This window comes from Lepus europaeus, chromosome 19, assembly GCF_033115175.1.
Source record: "Lepus europaeus isolate LE1 chromosome 19, mLepTim1.pri, whole genome shotgun sequence".
NCBI classification, from domain to species: Eukaryota; Metazoa; Chordata; class Mammalia; order Lagomorpha; family Leporidae; genus Lepus; species Lepus europaeus.
Window position 1 is genome coordinate 11,413,851 of NC_084845.1, and position 16,831 is coordinate 11,430,681.

At 58.1% G+C, this 16,831-nt stretch overlaps 1 pseudogene; it reads right to left on the reverse strand.

Annotated features, from left to right (window-relative positions):
• Window positions 1–258: 258 nt before the first annotated feature.
• Window positions 259–13,484, reverse strand: LOC133747919 (cytochrome P450 2B4-like; annotated as a pseudogene).
• Window positions 13,485–16,831: the final 3,347 nt, after the last annotated feature.

A 16,831-nucleotide genomic window follows, 5' to 3' on the forward strand; every position in this document is an offset into this window, starting at 1 on the left:
TGACGCAGGGGGCAGGGTCTCACCAGAAGGCCTTCCCCAGGGACCTGACGGTAAACAGGTCACACGTAAAACATCAGGGGCCACCTCCCGGCCCGAGGACGGCAGGCTGTGTGTGTGTCTGCTTGATCTCAGGGACCATCTCAGGGAGCCCAGGGCCTCTCACAAATGGAAGATGTCGTGTGAGGCCACCAAGGGGAGAGGGGCGTCCCTGGGCCTCAAGACGCCGCGTGAGGTGCAAGGAACCAGGCACAGCCGCCCTCAGAGGTGTACCGCGTTTATCTGGGACATCCACAGCTGCTGGGTTCGGGGTTCCCCTGGGGCAATGGCACAGTTTGCAACCAGATCCTTGGTTGTAAGGACCTTGTGGAGGAGCGAAAGGCACAAATCCGTCCCTTTAAATGGACGGCCTCGTGCGGCTGCGTGGGTGCATCTCACCTACCCGGGCGACTGAACAGAGTGGGCTGTGGCGACATCGTGGCTCTCTCTCCTCCACTCCGGGGCACAGTGACCTCAGACTGCTGGCACCTTGCCTGGCCTCTGTCGCTCAACTGCACACTGGGTATAATCCTTGCCCCTAGCGGCTGGGGCTGGTCCCGCACGCAGGGAGGAGAGGAAAGAGAACAGTTCCCCGAGTCTTTGGAAAAGCCGCAGCCCAGTGGAAGGAGATGGGACCACAAAGAGGACTCCCCACGCCGTGGAGACCAAGGGGAGGGTCCTGGCTGGCCCCAGGTCTCAGAGGCAGGAAGATGTGGGAGGAGCTGGGGCCATTCTCTACAGAGGCGGGGACACCTAACGACCGGGTGGGGGGGGGGGTCCTGTGGCCCCTTCAGCGGGCCAGGAAGCGCATCTGGTAGCTTGGGGGCACATTGCCCACGCCACTCTCCCGGGGAGTGAGGTCGATGTCCTCGGGAGGCACGGGGCTGGCGATGGAGAAGTTCTGCAGGATGGTGGTGAAGAAGAGGAACAGCTCGGTCCGCACGATGCCTTCGCCCAGACAAATGCGCTTCCCTGTGGACACAGAGCGGCCCACATCACTCACCTGTGTCCATAGCCACAGATCCGCATGGGCTCCACCTTTAACCTGCTACTCAGGGTGAGCTCCCAAACCCCCTGAAACTGGGGGCCAGCCTTCGGACGGGTGCCACGTTCACCTCCGAGACTGGAGTTTTTGTCGGCTTCCCAAATGGTTCAGCAGCCTACAGGGTGGAAGGAGCCACCTCCGGCTGGATGTGTGTGTGTGTGTGTGTACCCTAGTCAGGATTTCTCATGGTGGAGAATGGTACCTCTCTCACAGGGCTACTGTGAGCTCAAAAGAAGTTGCCACAGGTAACAGCCCTTGACAAAGCACCCAGCTCATGTGGAAAATCCTGCAGGTGTGTCTGTCCCTGGGAGTGTGGGGGGCTGGGCGGGTGTCTCTGGCACCGCGTGTCTGCCTTGTCTTCAGCTCTCAGCCCAAGACCACGGCCTTCAGGAACTCAAAAAAATACAGCCCCCAGATTGTGTGAAATTGTGAACAGGCTTGCCACAGTGAGGACGGTCCTGGGTGTGCGGGACACCCAGGAGGTTGTAGACCCCAGGCTGGGCGAGCGCCTGGGTCTTTGGGCAAAGACACAGAGCCTCACCCCTCACTTTTGGGTCTCCCAAAGGGCCAGCACGTGTGGGTCTCCCTGCATCCCCTCCACCCTCTCAAGCAGCTGGAAGATTGTGCCCGGGTGGGGGCAGGTGACAGGGCAAGGGACCGAGTCCTTCCGGCGCAGTCAGAGAGCAGCAGACAGGAGCCACCAGTGCTTAGGGCAGTCTCTGGCCTGCTTCTCCTTCCGGAACAGGTTCTGCGGCCCAGATTTTGCAGGCCAGCCCGAGTGTGTCATCCCCCAGCAGACGCCCCCCTCGGCCAGCAGCTGCCGTTGGTACACCATTTGGAGACTCTGACTCTCACGCCTGTGGGGTTCAGTCTGTCTGCCTGTGGGAGTCTGTGATTTGTCTATGCCTGTCTTTTCGTTCCTTTCTTTCTCTGTTTGGATATGGATCTGATTCTCTTTATCTCTCTCTCTCTCTTTCTTTCTTTTTTTTTTTTTTGACAGGCAGAGTGGACAGTGAGAGAGAGAGACAGAGAGAAAGGTCTTTCTTTGCTTTTGGTTCACCCACTAATGGCCGCCGCGGCCGGTGTGCTGCAGCCGGCACACCGCACTGATGCGAAGTGAGGAGCCAGGTGCTTCTCCTGGTCTCCAATGGGGTGCAGGGCCCAAGCACTTAGGGCATCCTCTGCTGCCTTCCCTGGCCACAGCAGAGAGCTGGCCTGGAAGAGGGGCAACCGGGACAGAATCCGTTCCCTCGACAGGGACTAGAACCCGGTGTAGGGGCGCCGCAGGCGGAGTATTAGCCTAGTGAGCTGCGGTGCTGGCCTCTTTTATTTTCATCTCTATCAGAAGACACAGTATTTATTGTTCATTTTGTTTCTCCCTCTCTACACTTTTTTTATGACAGGTAGAGTTAGACTGTGAGAGAGAGAGACAGAGAGAAGGGTCTTCATTCCGTTGGTTCACCCCTCAATGTCTGCTAAGGCCGGCATAGCGCTGATCTGAAGGCAGGAGCCAGGTGCTTCTTCTGGTCTCCCATGGGGGTGCAGGGCCCAAGCACTTGGGCCATCCTCCACTGCACTCCCGGCCACAGCAGAGAGCTGGCCTGGAAGAGGGGCAACCAGGACAGAATCTGGCGTCCCGACAGGGACTAGAACCTGGGTTACTGGTGCTGCAGGAGGAGGATTAGCCTAGTGAGCCACGGTGCTGCCATCCCTCTCTACTCTTATCACTCCCTTTTTCTACCTCTCCCTCTTCTTCCTCCTTCCTCCTTAGCCCCTCCTCTCTGCCTGCCTCTGTGTCTCGTTCACCGCTCACTCTCAGCCATCGGCCCCATCTCTCTTTCCTCGTCTCTGTCCCTCTCTGTCCATACTCCTCTCCACCCCTGTCCCTACTCCTCTCCGCCCCCACCCCGCCTCTCTCTGGACCTGGGATAGGACTGTGAAGGGAGGAACTGACCTCCACCGCACCTCTCACACCTTCTCTACCCGGCTGACCAGAACTGGCCATCCGCTGGGCATCGCCCAAGCACTGCCGGGCTGTGTCTAAGGCGCCTGCTGCGAGCTGTTCTTGGGTCCCAGTAGGGCAGTGAGCTCCGAGTAGGCTCTGCAGACTTTCTCTTTGAAGAAAGCCATCTCACTTGGTGTGGTGAGGGTAAAGGACTCGCCCCAGGTGCTCCTTGCCCAGAGTTTGCCTTGGGGACCTAATCTCGCCTCTCCAGCCCCCAGAGGGGTTGTTGTGCCGACAGAATGGTTTGTAAAACATGTTTAAGGAGCTGACGATGCTAACCAACCTGAGTTGACTACATGTATCGGATTACCACAGGGTGTCCCCAAAGATCTACAATTCAAATAATTTTAGGGCCAGTGCTGTGGTGTGGCAGGTAAAGCCACTGTCTCAGCACCGGCATTCCATATGGGTGCTGGTTCCAGTCCCGGCTGCTCCACTTCTGATCCAGCTCCCTGCTGATGCGCCTGGGAAAGCAGTGGAGGACGGCCAAGTGCCTGGACCCCTGCACCTGTGTAGGAGTCTTGGAAAAGTTCCATGCATTGGTCTGGCACAGCCTTGGCCATTTGGGGAATGAACCAGAGAGCGAAAGATCTCTCTCTCTTTCTCTCTCTCTCTCTCTTTCTCTGTCTATCTCTATCTCTCTGTCTCTCTCTTTCTTATTCTCTCAAATAAATAAATACATCTTTAAGAATAATACTTTTAAAAGAAAAGTGAGGACAAGTGGTCTGGGCTCCTCCAGGCAGCTGGGATCACGCAGGGAACATAACCAGCAGCGGTTGGGCCCTTGACTCTGGGGTCTGGGGTTTGGGGTCTGTGGGCGGGGCCACAGGTGGGGCTTACCCAGGGAGAAGGGCATAAAACCTTCATTCCTCTTCAGTGCCCCGTTGGCATCCAGAAAGTGGCCGGGGTTGAAGGTGTTCGGCGTTTCAAAGTAGCGTGGGTCGTGGAGAGCCGAGCTCAGGACGGGGTACACTTCCGTGTTCTGAGGGAGGTCCGAAGGTTAGAGAGGGGGCCAGCCCCTGACTCCATGCAAGATCCACCCCCCCCAAAAAAAAACCACAATAGGACCAACGAGAGGCTGCGTTTTGGAGTTAGGAAGACCGAGAACGCCCGCAGGAAGAGGTGGGCACCCGCTGGCCTCACCTTGGGGATGACGTAGCCTCGGAACTGTGTGTCTTTTGTGACCGTGTGGGGCACCCCGAAGGGGAGGAGGTCCCCGAGCCGCTGGATCTCGTGGATGACCGCGTCTGTGTAGGGCATTTTGGCTTGGTCATCGAGGGTTGGAGGGCGGTGGGAGCCGATCACCTGCTCGATCTCCTTCTGGACTCTCTCTGCAAGGAAAAGCGGGGCCAGGGAAGCCCAAGCAGGAGGCATCTCAGCAGAGACCCTGCTTTCCAGGGCGCCGTGGGCCACAAGACACCTGCGTCAAAGGTGAGGCCACTGGTGCCCCTCAGAGTCCCCAGCCCAGGGTAAAGGCAGGAGGGAGGAACAAGAACTCTCAGCCTGGAAATCTGATGAGTGATGTGGGTTCTCTCCCACGTGCACAGGTGCAGACACAAGTTCACACGCAGGTGCACACACACACAGACACAGTGACGCACAGACTAACGCACACTCATGGTCACACGCACAGGTGCACACAGAAGTGTCTAGGTCCACAGAGATGCACACACGTGCACACACACATGCACAGGTGACACATACAAATGCACACACAGTTCACACACACAGGTACAACAGAGCTACGCACACACACATACACACACCCCACCGTTCCTCAGGAATTTCAGACTAAGAACTCCTGTCCAAACTCCCCTCTAAGGTCATGAGAAAATGAACTAGTATTTAGTGTGTGTAGGTAATGAGGGACTATGCCAGACTTTCAGGGGTGTAACAAAGGAATAGATCAATAGATTAATCCATGGACAACTAGATAAATAATGGGAATATGTAAATTAACCTATCAGTGGACAGATCAGTTCATAGACTGATGATGAATGACGGGCCAGAGAGTGTATGGGTGTGTTCACTTATCAATTATCTAGATGGACCGGTTCATGAACAGCCCATTGGAACATAGGCAAGGAGCCCAGTGAACCCGTGACGTGAATGGATGGATGGCTGGAATATGGAAGAATGAAGAATGAACACATTTGCGAGGACTGAGTATGTGAAGGAAGGAATGGGTGGGGGGTGATGGTGAGTACTCCGGGGTGACACAACGGGGGGATTATTGTCCTGGAAAATGGGGGCTGCGTGGGTGGTGAGGACTGGGAGGCAGCTGGGGAAGGGTCAGGGGAGGAAACCCGCTGCAGACAAGGGTGAACACACGAGGGCGCTGCTGAGTCAAGTCCGCCCGCTGTCACCGCCCAGATGGTCAGCGCGCCCCTCCCTGAACACACACCTGTGTCCCTGGATGACTCCGAGGAGCGGAGCCGGGAGTGTGCAGGGGGACTGACGGGTGAGGGCCCAGTGGGTCCAGCTCGGATCCACAGGCTCTTCCCTCACCCACCCGCAGGACTGGCTCGGAGGAGGCCATCCCCGAGCCTGCCGGCTCCCCGACACAGGAGCCTGTCCACCGCCCACCTGTGACGTGTGGGTACTTGAGCATGAGCAGGAAGCCGTAGCGGAGGGTGGTGCCGGTGGTCTCGGTGCCGGCGAAGAAGAGCGAGAGCACGGTGAGGATGAGGTTCTGGTGGTGGAACTCGCTGCTCGGGTCAGACTTGTCCTACATCCCGGGGTGGGGAGGGGACAGTCAGCAAGGCTGGAGCCCAGCCGCCTGTCTCTCTCCATCTGTTTCTGGGTCTACCTCTCTGTCTGGTCCACTGCTATTCCCTGTCCTCCACCTGTCCACTCCTGTGCTTCTCTCTCTTTCTAATAAAAATTATTTATTTAAAAGAAAGAGTTACAGAGACAGACAGAGATCGTCCATCCGCTGGTTCACTCCCAAAATGGCTGCAACAGCTGGGGCTGGGCCAGGCTGAAGCCAGGAGCCTGGAGCTCCATCCCCAAGCACTTGGGCCATCTCATTCTGCCTTCCCAGGCGCATCAGCAGGGAGCTGGATGAGAAGTGCAGCCGGGACTTGAACCGTCGCTCGTGTGGGACTCCAGCGTCGTCATTTGCAGCAGCTCAGCCCAGTGTGCCCCAATGCCAGCCTCTCTTCCCGCCCCTCTGCTTCTTCACCTTTCTTGCTGTTTCCCTCGTCACCCTGGCTCTGTGGGTTTCTGCCCCTGCTGTTTTGTTTTTGCCACTTGCCTCAGTCTCCGTCTCTGTCTCTCTCTGTCTCCCTCTCTCTTTCTCCCTCTCTCTCTTTCTCCCTCCCTCTCTCTCCCTCTCCATCTTTCTCCTCCCTTTCCCAGCCTCTTCCTTCCCTCTGCCTGTCTTCCCCTCCCCCACGCCCCTCCCCCCTCCCGGGCCCCACTTTGTCCATGCGGAGCAGGTAGACGTCGATGAAGTCCCTGGGGTTGCTGGGGTCCAGGGTTTCGCGGTGCTTCTCTACGCTCTGGCCGATGAAAGCGTTGATCTCCTGCAGGTTTCTGTAGATCTGCCTGTGCGTGCCGGGAAAGTGCTTTAGGAAGCCCGAGAAGAGCTCGAACACCTGTAGGGAAGAAGACAGTGCGGTGGGGTCACTGGGGCGGAGCCGGGAGGATAGGGCTCCTGGGCACCAGTGCCTCCTCGGGGAACCTCCCCACCCCCTCTTCACCTGCTTTGTGTCTCTGGCAGCCACTGCTCTCCTCTGATCCTTCCTCTCAGCTCTGTGTCCCTCTTGGTGAGCTGCCCCTCCCCGGCCCTCTCTGCCTCTCCTCTCTATCTGTGCTTCTCGCTGCGTCTTCCTCCCACGTTTGCTGTTGTCCTGTGTCTCTGTCCTGGCTGTGTTTCCTCCTGCTCCTCCTCCTCTGGCTCCTCCATTTCGCCTGCCCCAAGTCCCCCCACACCCAGAGCAGATCTTCCTCTACCTCAATTCCTCCTCCTCTTGCCTGCTACACCTCACCCCACTCCCACCCCAGACAGACCTGGCTGGAGAAGGAGCTGATGAGGGAGAAGGACTGGAAGAACAGGTCCAGCAGCCACAGGAACACGGGGTCCTTGTAGTCAAAGCGTTTTCCAAAGACAATGGAGCAGATGATGTTCGAGTTGACCGAGTGGAACAGGAAGGTGTTGTCCAGGAGGGCTCCTAGGAGGAGGCAGCAGCAGAAGGTGAGACACAGCATCACGGGCTTGGGGAACGTGCGGCTGTGTGGCCGCCCCAGCACTCAGTCATGATCGGCTGGAACGGCAGTAGCTGGCAGGCTCCCGTGCACATAGCATGTCGGGTCCTCTCTTAGGCCTTCCCCTGCTGTTCTGTCTCATTCTCCCCACAGCAGCGGAGGAAGGCACAGCCTGTGATCACCCCGGTTCCCAAGTGGGCAAACTGAGAGGCTGAGGAGACCCCAGCTGCACAGCGCATGTGTAGTAGGTCCCACCTGGGGTCCATGCTCAGCCCAGCTCCTGACTGCAGCCCCTACCAGTGCAGACCCCAGAAGGCAGCAGTGATGGGGTCATGCCCAGGTTGACACCCAGTTCCTGGCTTTCGCTTTGCCTCATCCTGGCCATTGCAGGCATTTGTCTCTGCATATCTCTCTCTCAAGCTCTCTCTCGCGCTCTCTCTCTCTCTCTGTCTCTCTCTCGCTCTCTCTCCATCCTTCCCAACCTCTCAGCAACTCTTGAGAAACTCGGGTAAGAAAGAGGACAAAGACCACACCCACGAGATGGAGGCGCTAACACTGTCACTTCCAAGTCCCCTTATGGAGACTCCAGAAATCCCCACGAGAGTTCCTCTAGCGCCCCCTCTGGCAGCCGAGCGCACAGCACCCGACCTGGTCCTTGGCTCTCAGCTCAGCCAGCTTCACCAGGGAGGGGAACAGGACTCGCTGTTTGCAGAACACCTGGCGCTTTCCCTGCCCCCTCTCTGCTTTCTTTAACGTGAGTGCGGTGTCACCAGGAGCTGGATTTCCGAGGTTGCGAGTTAAGCACCAAGCCCGGGACACCCCGTTGTCCTGGGACACCACACCTCGCATCCCTCCCGGTCCCTGTCTGCCCCTTTCTCTCGGGTTTCCGGTTGCTGGGCGCTGCCCGGTCCCCTTGGCTCACGGCCTCACCCTTGGATTTCCGCAGCTCCTCCACCAGACACCGGGCCTCCTCCTGAATGCGCTCCTCCACGCTCCGCTTCCCCACGCCGAAGTCCCGCATGGTGGCCAGGGAGAATCTCCGAAGGGACGGCAGCGCTCCCCGTTGGCAAAGATCACTCCTGGGGGGGGGGTGGAAGGAGACTCGGTGCCTCCCCAGCCCTCGCCCCCACCCCAGGCCCACCTTCCCTGAGCTCCACCCCCCCCCCCCCCCCAGCACTTGCTCTCACCGTAATCCTGGAAGATCGGATCCACCACGGCGATCTTCCCCCTGCCAGAAAAGGCCTCAGCTTGGTCCACGAGGGCCTCGCGGATGGCATCCGTCCCACACAGGACGACCACGGGTCTGGATCCCAGGTACACCGTGAACACGTCCCCGTATTTCTCTCGGAACTGCCAATACACCCCGCCCAGGGCCGGCGGCAGTCAGTTGCTGAACCTGAGACAGTCGCCTACAGAGTGGTCACAGCCGCCTCCCTGACCCCCTCCTCCCCGTTGCCCTTGCCCCGACCCCGCAGCCAGAGGCTCTGCCCCACTGGTTGGTGCCCTGAGCAGTACAGAAGGCTGCGAATTTCGAACAGCCGGTGTTCCAGGGCTCACCACAGCGATCACCTGGATGCGCTCATTCACTCATTCACTGCCAACGACAACTCGCTGGGATCTGGCCTGTTCTGTGTGCCATGTCCTGCTCTGGTCTCTGGAAAGGCCCCTCGCTCATCTCCCTGCCTCCCTTCCTGTACCCCCTACAGCGCCTGGCTGCTCGACCATGCCTGAGTGATCCCAGTCAACGAGAAGCTCCCAGCCCGCGTCATGCCCTCTAGGCTCCGCGGGGCTGCCGTGGTTGGCCCCATCTCTGACTGCTTCTCCCCCAGCTCCCCTTTGGTTCCCACCGGCTTCAATAAATCCATGCCCAAGTTGAGTGGCTTCAACTAGGGGACTTTGGGACAAAAGCGACCTCTTCTTGCTGGGTCCCGGCCGCCCCTCTCACCGGCTGTGCACCTGGGCCAGGCGCCTCCTGCATCTCACCACCGGTCACGGCCCATGTGGCCCTGCTGTGGCCGAGTCCTGAGCCTGGCTGACTTCTCGGGAACAGACTGATTTCTTACAGCTCTCGGAGTCCAGAGCCCACGGCCCCACATCCCGAGAGGGCCCTGCTGCTGAGGCAGCCCGCAGCCGTGGGATGAGGGCGCGAGCACACACACAGGTGTGAGAGGAGCCCACCAACCCCACAGCAGTAAAGGCCAGGGTCCGTCTGTGGGGCAGGGGCCCTCGTGACCTGTGCACCGCTTCACAGGCCCCCTAGGGCCGGCAGAGGGTGGCTGCTCCCACTCCCAAAGGGAGGGGCCCCAGTGAGTCCAGACCCACCCGGGAGAACCACAGGCCTGTAGCTAGAGAGCACCTCCCTGACTCCAGGGCCCCTCCCTGGGCACACAAGAGCAGGGGGTAGGACCTCGAGCCCCACACACCTGCTCTGCTGCGCTCTGGCTCTCCCGGCTGTGCCCCGCTGTGCTCCCGCGGGCTGGCGTCTCACGCCTGTGGTCTCCCAGTCCAGGGGTCTCAGCAGCCCCCTCACTCCCATGGTTCCCGGAGGCATTGCCCTAGAGGGGCCCTCTCTATGGTGGTTGCACCCTCCCCAGCCTCTGTGCTGGGACCCCTGGCTGTCTGGGAGTTCCCGTGAGATCCCAGCCCCCATGGCTCAAGCTGCTGGTGCGCTCTGCCTGCCTGCCGAACCAGCGTCGCTCGGTACCCCTAGGTCTGGGGCTTGCACTGTCTGGGCTGAGCTGACCTGGGCCTACCTGGGCCATCGCTGGGGCAGTGAGAGGCTGTGGGGCCAGAATTCACGTGGCAGAGCCCTGCGGAGGCCAGCGAGGAGGTCCCGCAGGGAGCCCTCTGGAAACCTTGTCCACAGGGCCTCACGGCCTCAGCGACCCGGGAGCTGCCTTCAGTCCTGGCCCTGCCGTCCTGGGGAGAGCAGCTGGCTTCCCTCCCTCCGCATTCTACTCTCAGCAACAGCCTCTCGGCCGCTCTCTCTTTTCCCGGTCCTCAGCAGGACCCAGAGCGTCCCCAACCTCCTGCTCTGCCTCCCTCTTCATTACAGAGCCCAGTTCCACTCACTCCCTTCCCTCTCTCTCTTTTTCTTTTTTAAAGGAGCCAAGCAGAACCTCGAACCCTTTGCTGCTCGGATGATGCGCCCGGTTCTTGGCTCCTGAATTCCATCACCCACAAAAGTCCCGGAACACGATTCCCCCAGATCCTTCGCCGCTGCTTAACAAGGGTGACCTTCGCCCGAGTTTGCAGGTCCAGCTGGGCTCTGGGCAGATGGCCTTTGGCAACCACACGAGTGCGTCTGTTCCCACTGGGATCAGCTCCACCGAGGTCGTCTCCAACTAGGCCTCGCCTCCCCCCAGCAGCCCCCGTCCTCTCCTGAGTCCTCCCTAGAATTGCCCGTGGTGCCCCTACCACAGCAACCCCGAGGCTGAGTTATCAAAAGCAAATGTTGGTGCTGGCGCTGTGGCGTAGTGGTTAGACCCACTGCCCGCAGTGCCGGCATCGCAAACACTTGGGCCAGCTTCTGCTGCTTTCCCAAGTGCATTAGCAGGGAACTGGATCAGAAGTGGAGCAGCTGGGACTTGAACCAGTGCTCACATGGGATGCCAGCATCACAGGCAGCAGCTTAACCCACTGTACCTCAATGCTGGCCTTTCTAATCAATCTTAACATTTGCATTTGTTTATTTGAAAGGCAGAGTTACAAAGAGGCTGAGGCAGAGACAGACAGACAGACAGACAGAGAGAGGTCTTCCAACTACTGGTTCTCTCCCCAGATGGCCGAATTGCTGAAGTCGCACCAATCCGAAGGCAGGAGCCAGGAGTTTCTTCCAGGTCTCCCACATGGGTGCAGGGGGCCCAAACACTTGGGCCATCTTCTACTGCTTTCCCAGGCCACAGCAGAGAGCTGGATCAGAAGAGGAGCAGCCGGGACTAGAACTGGAACGGCTCATTCCTAGTTTTCTCCCAGTGCCTGCCAGGGACGCCTTCCTCTTCTCCTCCCCCTCTCCGATCCACCCTCGAGTGAGCTTAAAATGCCCAGGTCTTCACATGTGTCGCCTGCCACCCAGCGGAGCGCTCACTGTCACCGCGTGGATTCTGTGTCTTTCGTCTGCCTCTGCAGTTGCCTGTCAGCTCCCGAGGGGCAGGGGCTGTTGGGCCTCCTGTCCCTGAATGCGCCCCTGTGCCCTGCAGACGGTGGGACCAGGGGCTGACCGAATGCCGCTGGCAGCAGCCATCGCCCTGGCCACACCCCGTGCTGTCCAACCCCTGGTGACCTCTGTGGGTTCTCTCAGGGCCATATCACAGCAGGGACAAAGGTGACACAACATCCCCGTGCTCTGGTGAGAGGATGTTAACTTGTCCTCTCCAACAAATAAGAAGCGTATTTGTCAAACACTAGTGGACATCCCGTGCTGTTTGCATGAAATATATTGGACACCCCGAGGCTTAGACTGCTCCATGCAGAAAGGGTCTCCAGAGACCAGTGCCAGCCCATCCCCACCCGAAACTGAAACCCCTTCATTGGTGGTGCTGACGGGTCCTGGCGTCCGGTGAGCCAGGAGACAGCCGCCAAGACCCCTACAAATGCACACGCATCTTAAGGCGGATGTGGCTCTCACGGTGACGGGGACTGTGTGGGTTGATGGCCAGCCCTGGCAGAGAAAAGGAGCAGTGAGACAGCAGGTTCTGTCCGCGGAGGCACAGTCGTCCCCACTGAGCTGCCGCTGGCAAAAATGCCCTTACAGAGCGGGATCAGGTGCCGGCCTTGTGACCCAGGGGCTAAGCCGCCCCCCTGCCATGCCAGCATCGGTAGCATCACTGGTTCGAGTCTCAGCTGCTCCACTTCCCATCCAGGTCCCTTCTGATGCATCTGGGAAAGCAGCAGAGGATGGCCCCAGTGCTCATGACCCTGCTACTCACAGGAGAGACCCGGATGGAGTTCTTGGCTCCTGGCTTCTGTCTGGCCCAGCCCCAGCTATTGTAGCGCTTTGGGGAGTGAACCAGTAGATGGAAGATCTCTGTCTTTCTCTGTCTGTCTCTCTCTAATTATGCCTCTCAAATAAATATATGAATTTTGAAGGGCTGGCACTGTTGCATATCAGGTAAAGCCGCTGTCTGCAGTGCTGCCATCCCATGTGGACACCTGTTCAAGTCCCTACTGCTCCACTTGCAATCCAGCTCCCTGCTAATGCACTTGGGAAAGCTCAGAAGGTGGCCTAAGTGCATGGGCCCCTGACCCATGTGGGAGACCCAGATGGGGTTCTAGAGTCCTGGCTTAGGCCTGAACTGCAACTCTGCCTTTCAAATCAATAAGATGACAAGATTCAGGAATGTGATTGATGCTACAGTGCATTCTGCTTCTGAAGTTTAATCTTTTTTTAAAGTTTTATTTATTTATTTATTTATTTGACAGGCAGAGTTACAGACAGTGAGAGGGAGAGACAGAGAGAAAGGTCTTCCTTCCGTTGGTTCACTCCCCAAATGGCCACAACGGCCGGAGCCGCGGAGAGATCCTACATCTGCTAGGTCACTCCCCAAATGCCCAACACCAGGTCTGGTCCCGGCGGAAGTCAGGAGCCCACACCCCATCTGGGTCTCCCATGTGGGAGGCAGGGCCCCAGCACCGGCGCCATCGTCTGCTGCCCCTGATGCATTAGCAGGAAGCTGATGGAACAGAGAAGCAGAGGACGTGGGTGCCGACGCCCCAGGCGGCAGCATAGCCTGCTGCAGCACAGCACCTGCCCACAGGCTTGTATTGACAAGCGTGCCCCGCCAGGCTCCCTGCCTGCTCTCCCTCCCTTGTCCCCTTGGTCCTGGCATTGGCTTGGCTGGTCTTTGCTCTCTCTTGATGGCAGACGCCCCAGCTAGCCAGCGCCCCCACTCCCTCTAGGAGCCTGGAAGGAGGCCCGGCTCTCTCTGGCACGTGAGCCCCAGGCACCCAAGCAGGGAGCGGCTCACCCAGGACCGACCCGTCCATCTGTGTCTCACCCGCAGGAAGGAGCGGAGCAGGCCCTTCCTGTCCATCTGCAGGAGGTTCCCCAGGACGGGCAGAGGGTGGGGTCCCGGGGGGAGGCGGCCGTGGGCCTTGGGGTGGCCCCTGAGCAGAAGCAGCAGGAGGCCCGCGAGGAAAGCCAGGAAGAGGAGCACGCTGACCTCCATGGTCCTGGCCGTCAGCTGTCCACCTGCTGCAGCCTCCTGGCGCTGGGCCTTTTATCCTGAGCCTGGATCCCCACCCAGTAATGCAACCTCACCCAGTCCCCGCCTCTCCTCTCATCATTACCACAGTGTGAACTTGGGAGCCAGAGGACCCACACTTCCTGCCCAGGCAGCCCAGTGGCAGCTCACTGCCCGTCACTCTGCCCCCTCCCCTCCTGGATGTTGGCAGGGACCTGCAGCGGGAGATGGAGGGGGTGTAGAGCGCACGTGAGCGTCTGTTTATTCTCACGGGAGGCAGTGAGCACTTGTCTGTTTGCAGCTCTGTTTGGCCCGTGGGTTTTCCAGGCCTGCCGGTGTCTGTCCCGCATGCTTGCATCTCTGCGGGTGCCCGTGCGTTTCCTACATGGGAAGGGGGTTCCCATGTGTGGTTTGTGTGGGTGCTGGTGTGTTGGGCACCTCTCGGCCCAGTCTCCTTAGGGGCTCCAGAAGCTCAGGGCGATCGCTCCTGTGTCTCGGCTCCCAGCGTCCCTTGTGTGACAGCCACAGCGGCAATAATGGCAGGAACAGAAGGGGTGCGGACAGGAGACACAGAGCTGGCAGGGTGCCCGGTCAGGTCCCAGGGTCTCTGATCACGACTACAGCTGAGCGGGTCCACTGCCTCTTCTGTGTCTGGGAGCAGCTGGGGTTTCCCTGGGCCCTCTCGCTCTCTGTCTCTGACTCAATGTCTGTTCCTGCAGTCGGGCGCTGAGCTCCAGGGTTGCAGAGGCTGCGTCCGTCCGTGTCTGGCTGTTAGAGGAGAAACCAGGGACTGAGCCATGCACAGCCAGCACCTGTGCAGCTGGCTGTCAGTTCTGGAGGTGGAAGCCCACCTGTGGGTGCAGGCGCGCAGTGAGGGCTTCTGGTGGTGGCTTGGTGGGGTGGGGCGAAACACCCTGCCAAGGACGGAGGACAACGGGGCCCAACTCCCCGGAGCCCAGCCCACTCCCGGGGTAATGGATGCTCCCCTATCATAACAACAGTAATGCGTCCATGAAGGCAGAGCTCTGGAGCCTGACCCCCTCCTGCCGGCCCCAATACTTTTTATTAGAAAAATAAGAGAGAGAGAGCGAGAGAGCGCGCACTCCCACTTGCTGGCTCACTCCCCACATGCCCACAAGGGCTGGACAGGACTAGGGTGGCTCCAAGAGGTGGGAAGGCTGTGCAGGTCTCCCAGGAAGGTGGCACCACGAAGCCCAGTTGCACAGGCAGGAAGCCGGAGTCAGGAGCAGGGACCTGGAGTCCACCCCGGGCACTCAGGTGTGGCATGTGGGTGTCTTGACCACTGCCTGACCGCCCACTCCAGCCCTCCCTCTCCACACTGCCGCCATGGCCATTATTCTTCCACCTGCGTGCAGCGGAGGACTTGTTCGAACCTCAGCATTGTGCCCGGAAACCCCAAAACTCCAGCCTTATCACATGTAACACACATCCATCCCATCCCAATCGTCCTCACCCCTAACTCCCATCAACACCAACTCATAGCCCAGAGTCTCACCTACGTCAGACACGGGCGCGACTCCAGACACGATTCGTCCTCGAGCAAACTCCTCCAGCTCTGGGCCTGAGAAATCAAAAGGAGCCACCCACCTCCACCGTGGAGAAGGCCCCTCCCCACCCCCCATGTCCCACACTGGCCCTGTCTGAGGCTTCAGTCCCTGTGATCAACCACAGTGGAACACGTCCAGGGACGAACAACTTACAGAATGTTCAGTCTGCACACCTTTCTGAGTCGTGGGATTCAATTTCATGCCAGCCCGCTCCATGCCACCCAGGACGTGAATCAGCCCCTTGTCCAGCGTATCCGCTGTGTGTGCATTACCCCCCAGTAGTCACTCAGTTACCAGATCAACCAGCACAGCGTCACGGGGCTTCCGTTCAAGGAACCCTTACTCTGCCTAGAATGGCCCCAAAGCTCAAGCGGTCTGGTGCTGGCAGGCCAGCTACGCCAACGAGAAGCTGCGGCGTAATGAGAAGGCCAGAGTTCCCAACCGAAGAAGACAACCCCTATACTGAGGTTGCTAAGACTCAGTGAGCACCAACCTTCTCTCTGTGAAGCCGGCAGGAAGAAACACACTCATGCTCAAAAGTCATGGCCACGGTGTGGTCAGTGCTTGGGTCCCTGCTGCCCCCATGGGAGACCCAGATTCAGTTCTGGCTTCTGGCTTCAACTTGGCTGTGGGCAGTTGTGAAAATTAATCAGAGGTTGGTGGGAGACACCTCTCACCCTCTCTCCACTCTCTCTCCCTCTCTCTTTCAGGTAAGTAAAAATGAATTAGAACTGTTTTAAAGAAAGAGGTATTCAGGTATCTGGATATGACTGGCACGTGTCCATCAGTTTTTATGCCCTGTCTTTGCAACCTCCGTTATGAGATGCATAAGCACCCGGGTGTGTTATGTTCCCTTGAGAAGCTGACGCCTATCATCAAGCAAAGACCTTTCCTAACCCTGGATAACATCCTCTTTTCTGAAACCTACTTTTTTCTGATATCATTATAGCCTCCTCGGGCTTCTTCCAGTTAGGGCTAGAATGTTCTAGTTTTTTCCATCCTTTTAGCTCACTTGTGTCTCTGTATTTAAGTGTCTTTCTTACAGGCAACATGCAGCTGAGTGTGGCTTTCCTTTTCTCGAATCTAGCACCTTTTAATTTGGGTGTTTAGACAACTTGCATCTCTCCCTTTAGATGTTCTGGAATATTCTGTGAGCAACATTTGTCTGTCCTTCACTCCCTTTTCCTCCTTCTTCCTTTTTGGGGTTCAGTAGCTTTTGCAATTCTGTTTTGGCTTCTAGCTTAGTAGCTGTAACTCTTAGCTTTGGCTTGGGAGCCCATAGTATACATCTCTAACTTATCACACTGTTTTATGATTTCATTGTGTCCCTCACTGGTCATAACTCTGAGCTTTGTGTTCTGACGGCTGCATTACGAAACACAGAATAAACGTTCAGTGTCTCATAGCCTGTGTTCCATATTCAACTCAATCACGTGGGAAAAGAACCTGGCTGTGTGTATCCTGACCCTTGGGCTGTCCTTGCCATACGTTGAATCTACATATGCTATAACTTCGTGTTACACTGTTACATTGGGATGCATACTTCGAATCTGAGCAATTAGAATTCTTAGAACCACGGGATCATAAAACAAAAACGAATAAACCATGCACAGCACCCTTCCAAGGCTTGGCGCTGCGCTGAGTAGCTCAAGCACACGCCTGTATTTAAGCCCCGCTTCGTCCTCCGAGTCAGACACCCCGTTCCGGAGACGTGGTGTTGCTTGGAAGCGAGTGGTTTTGGGCTGGGGTCCAAAGGTGTTGACCCCAGGCCTCCCTGAGTCCTTAT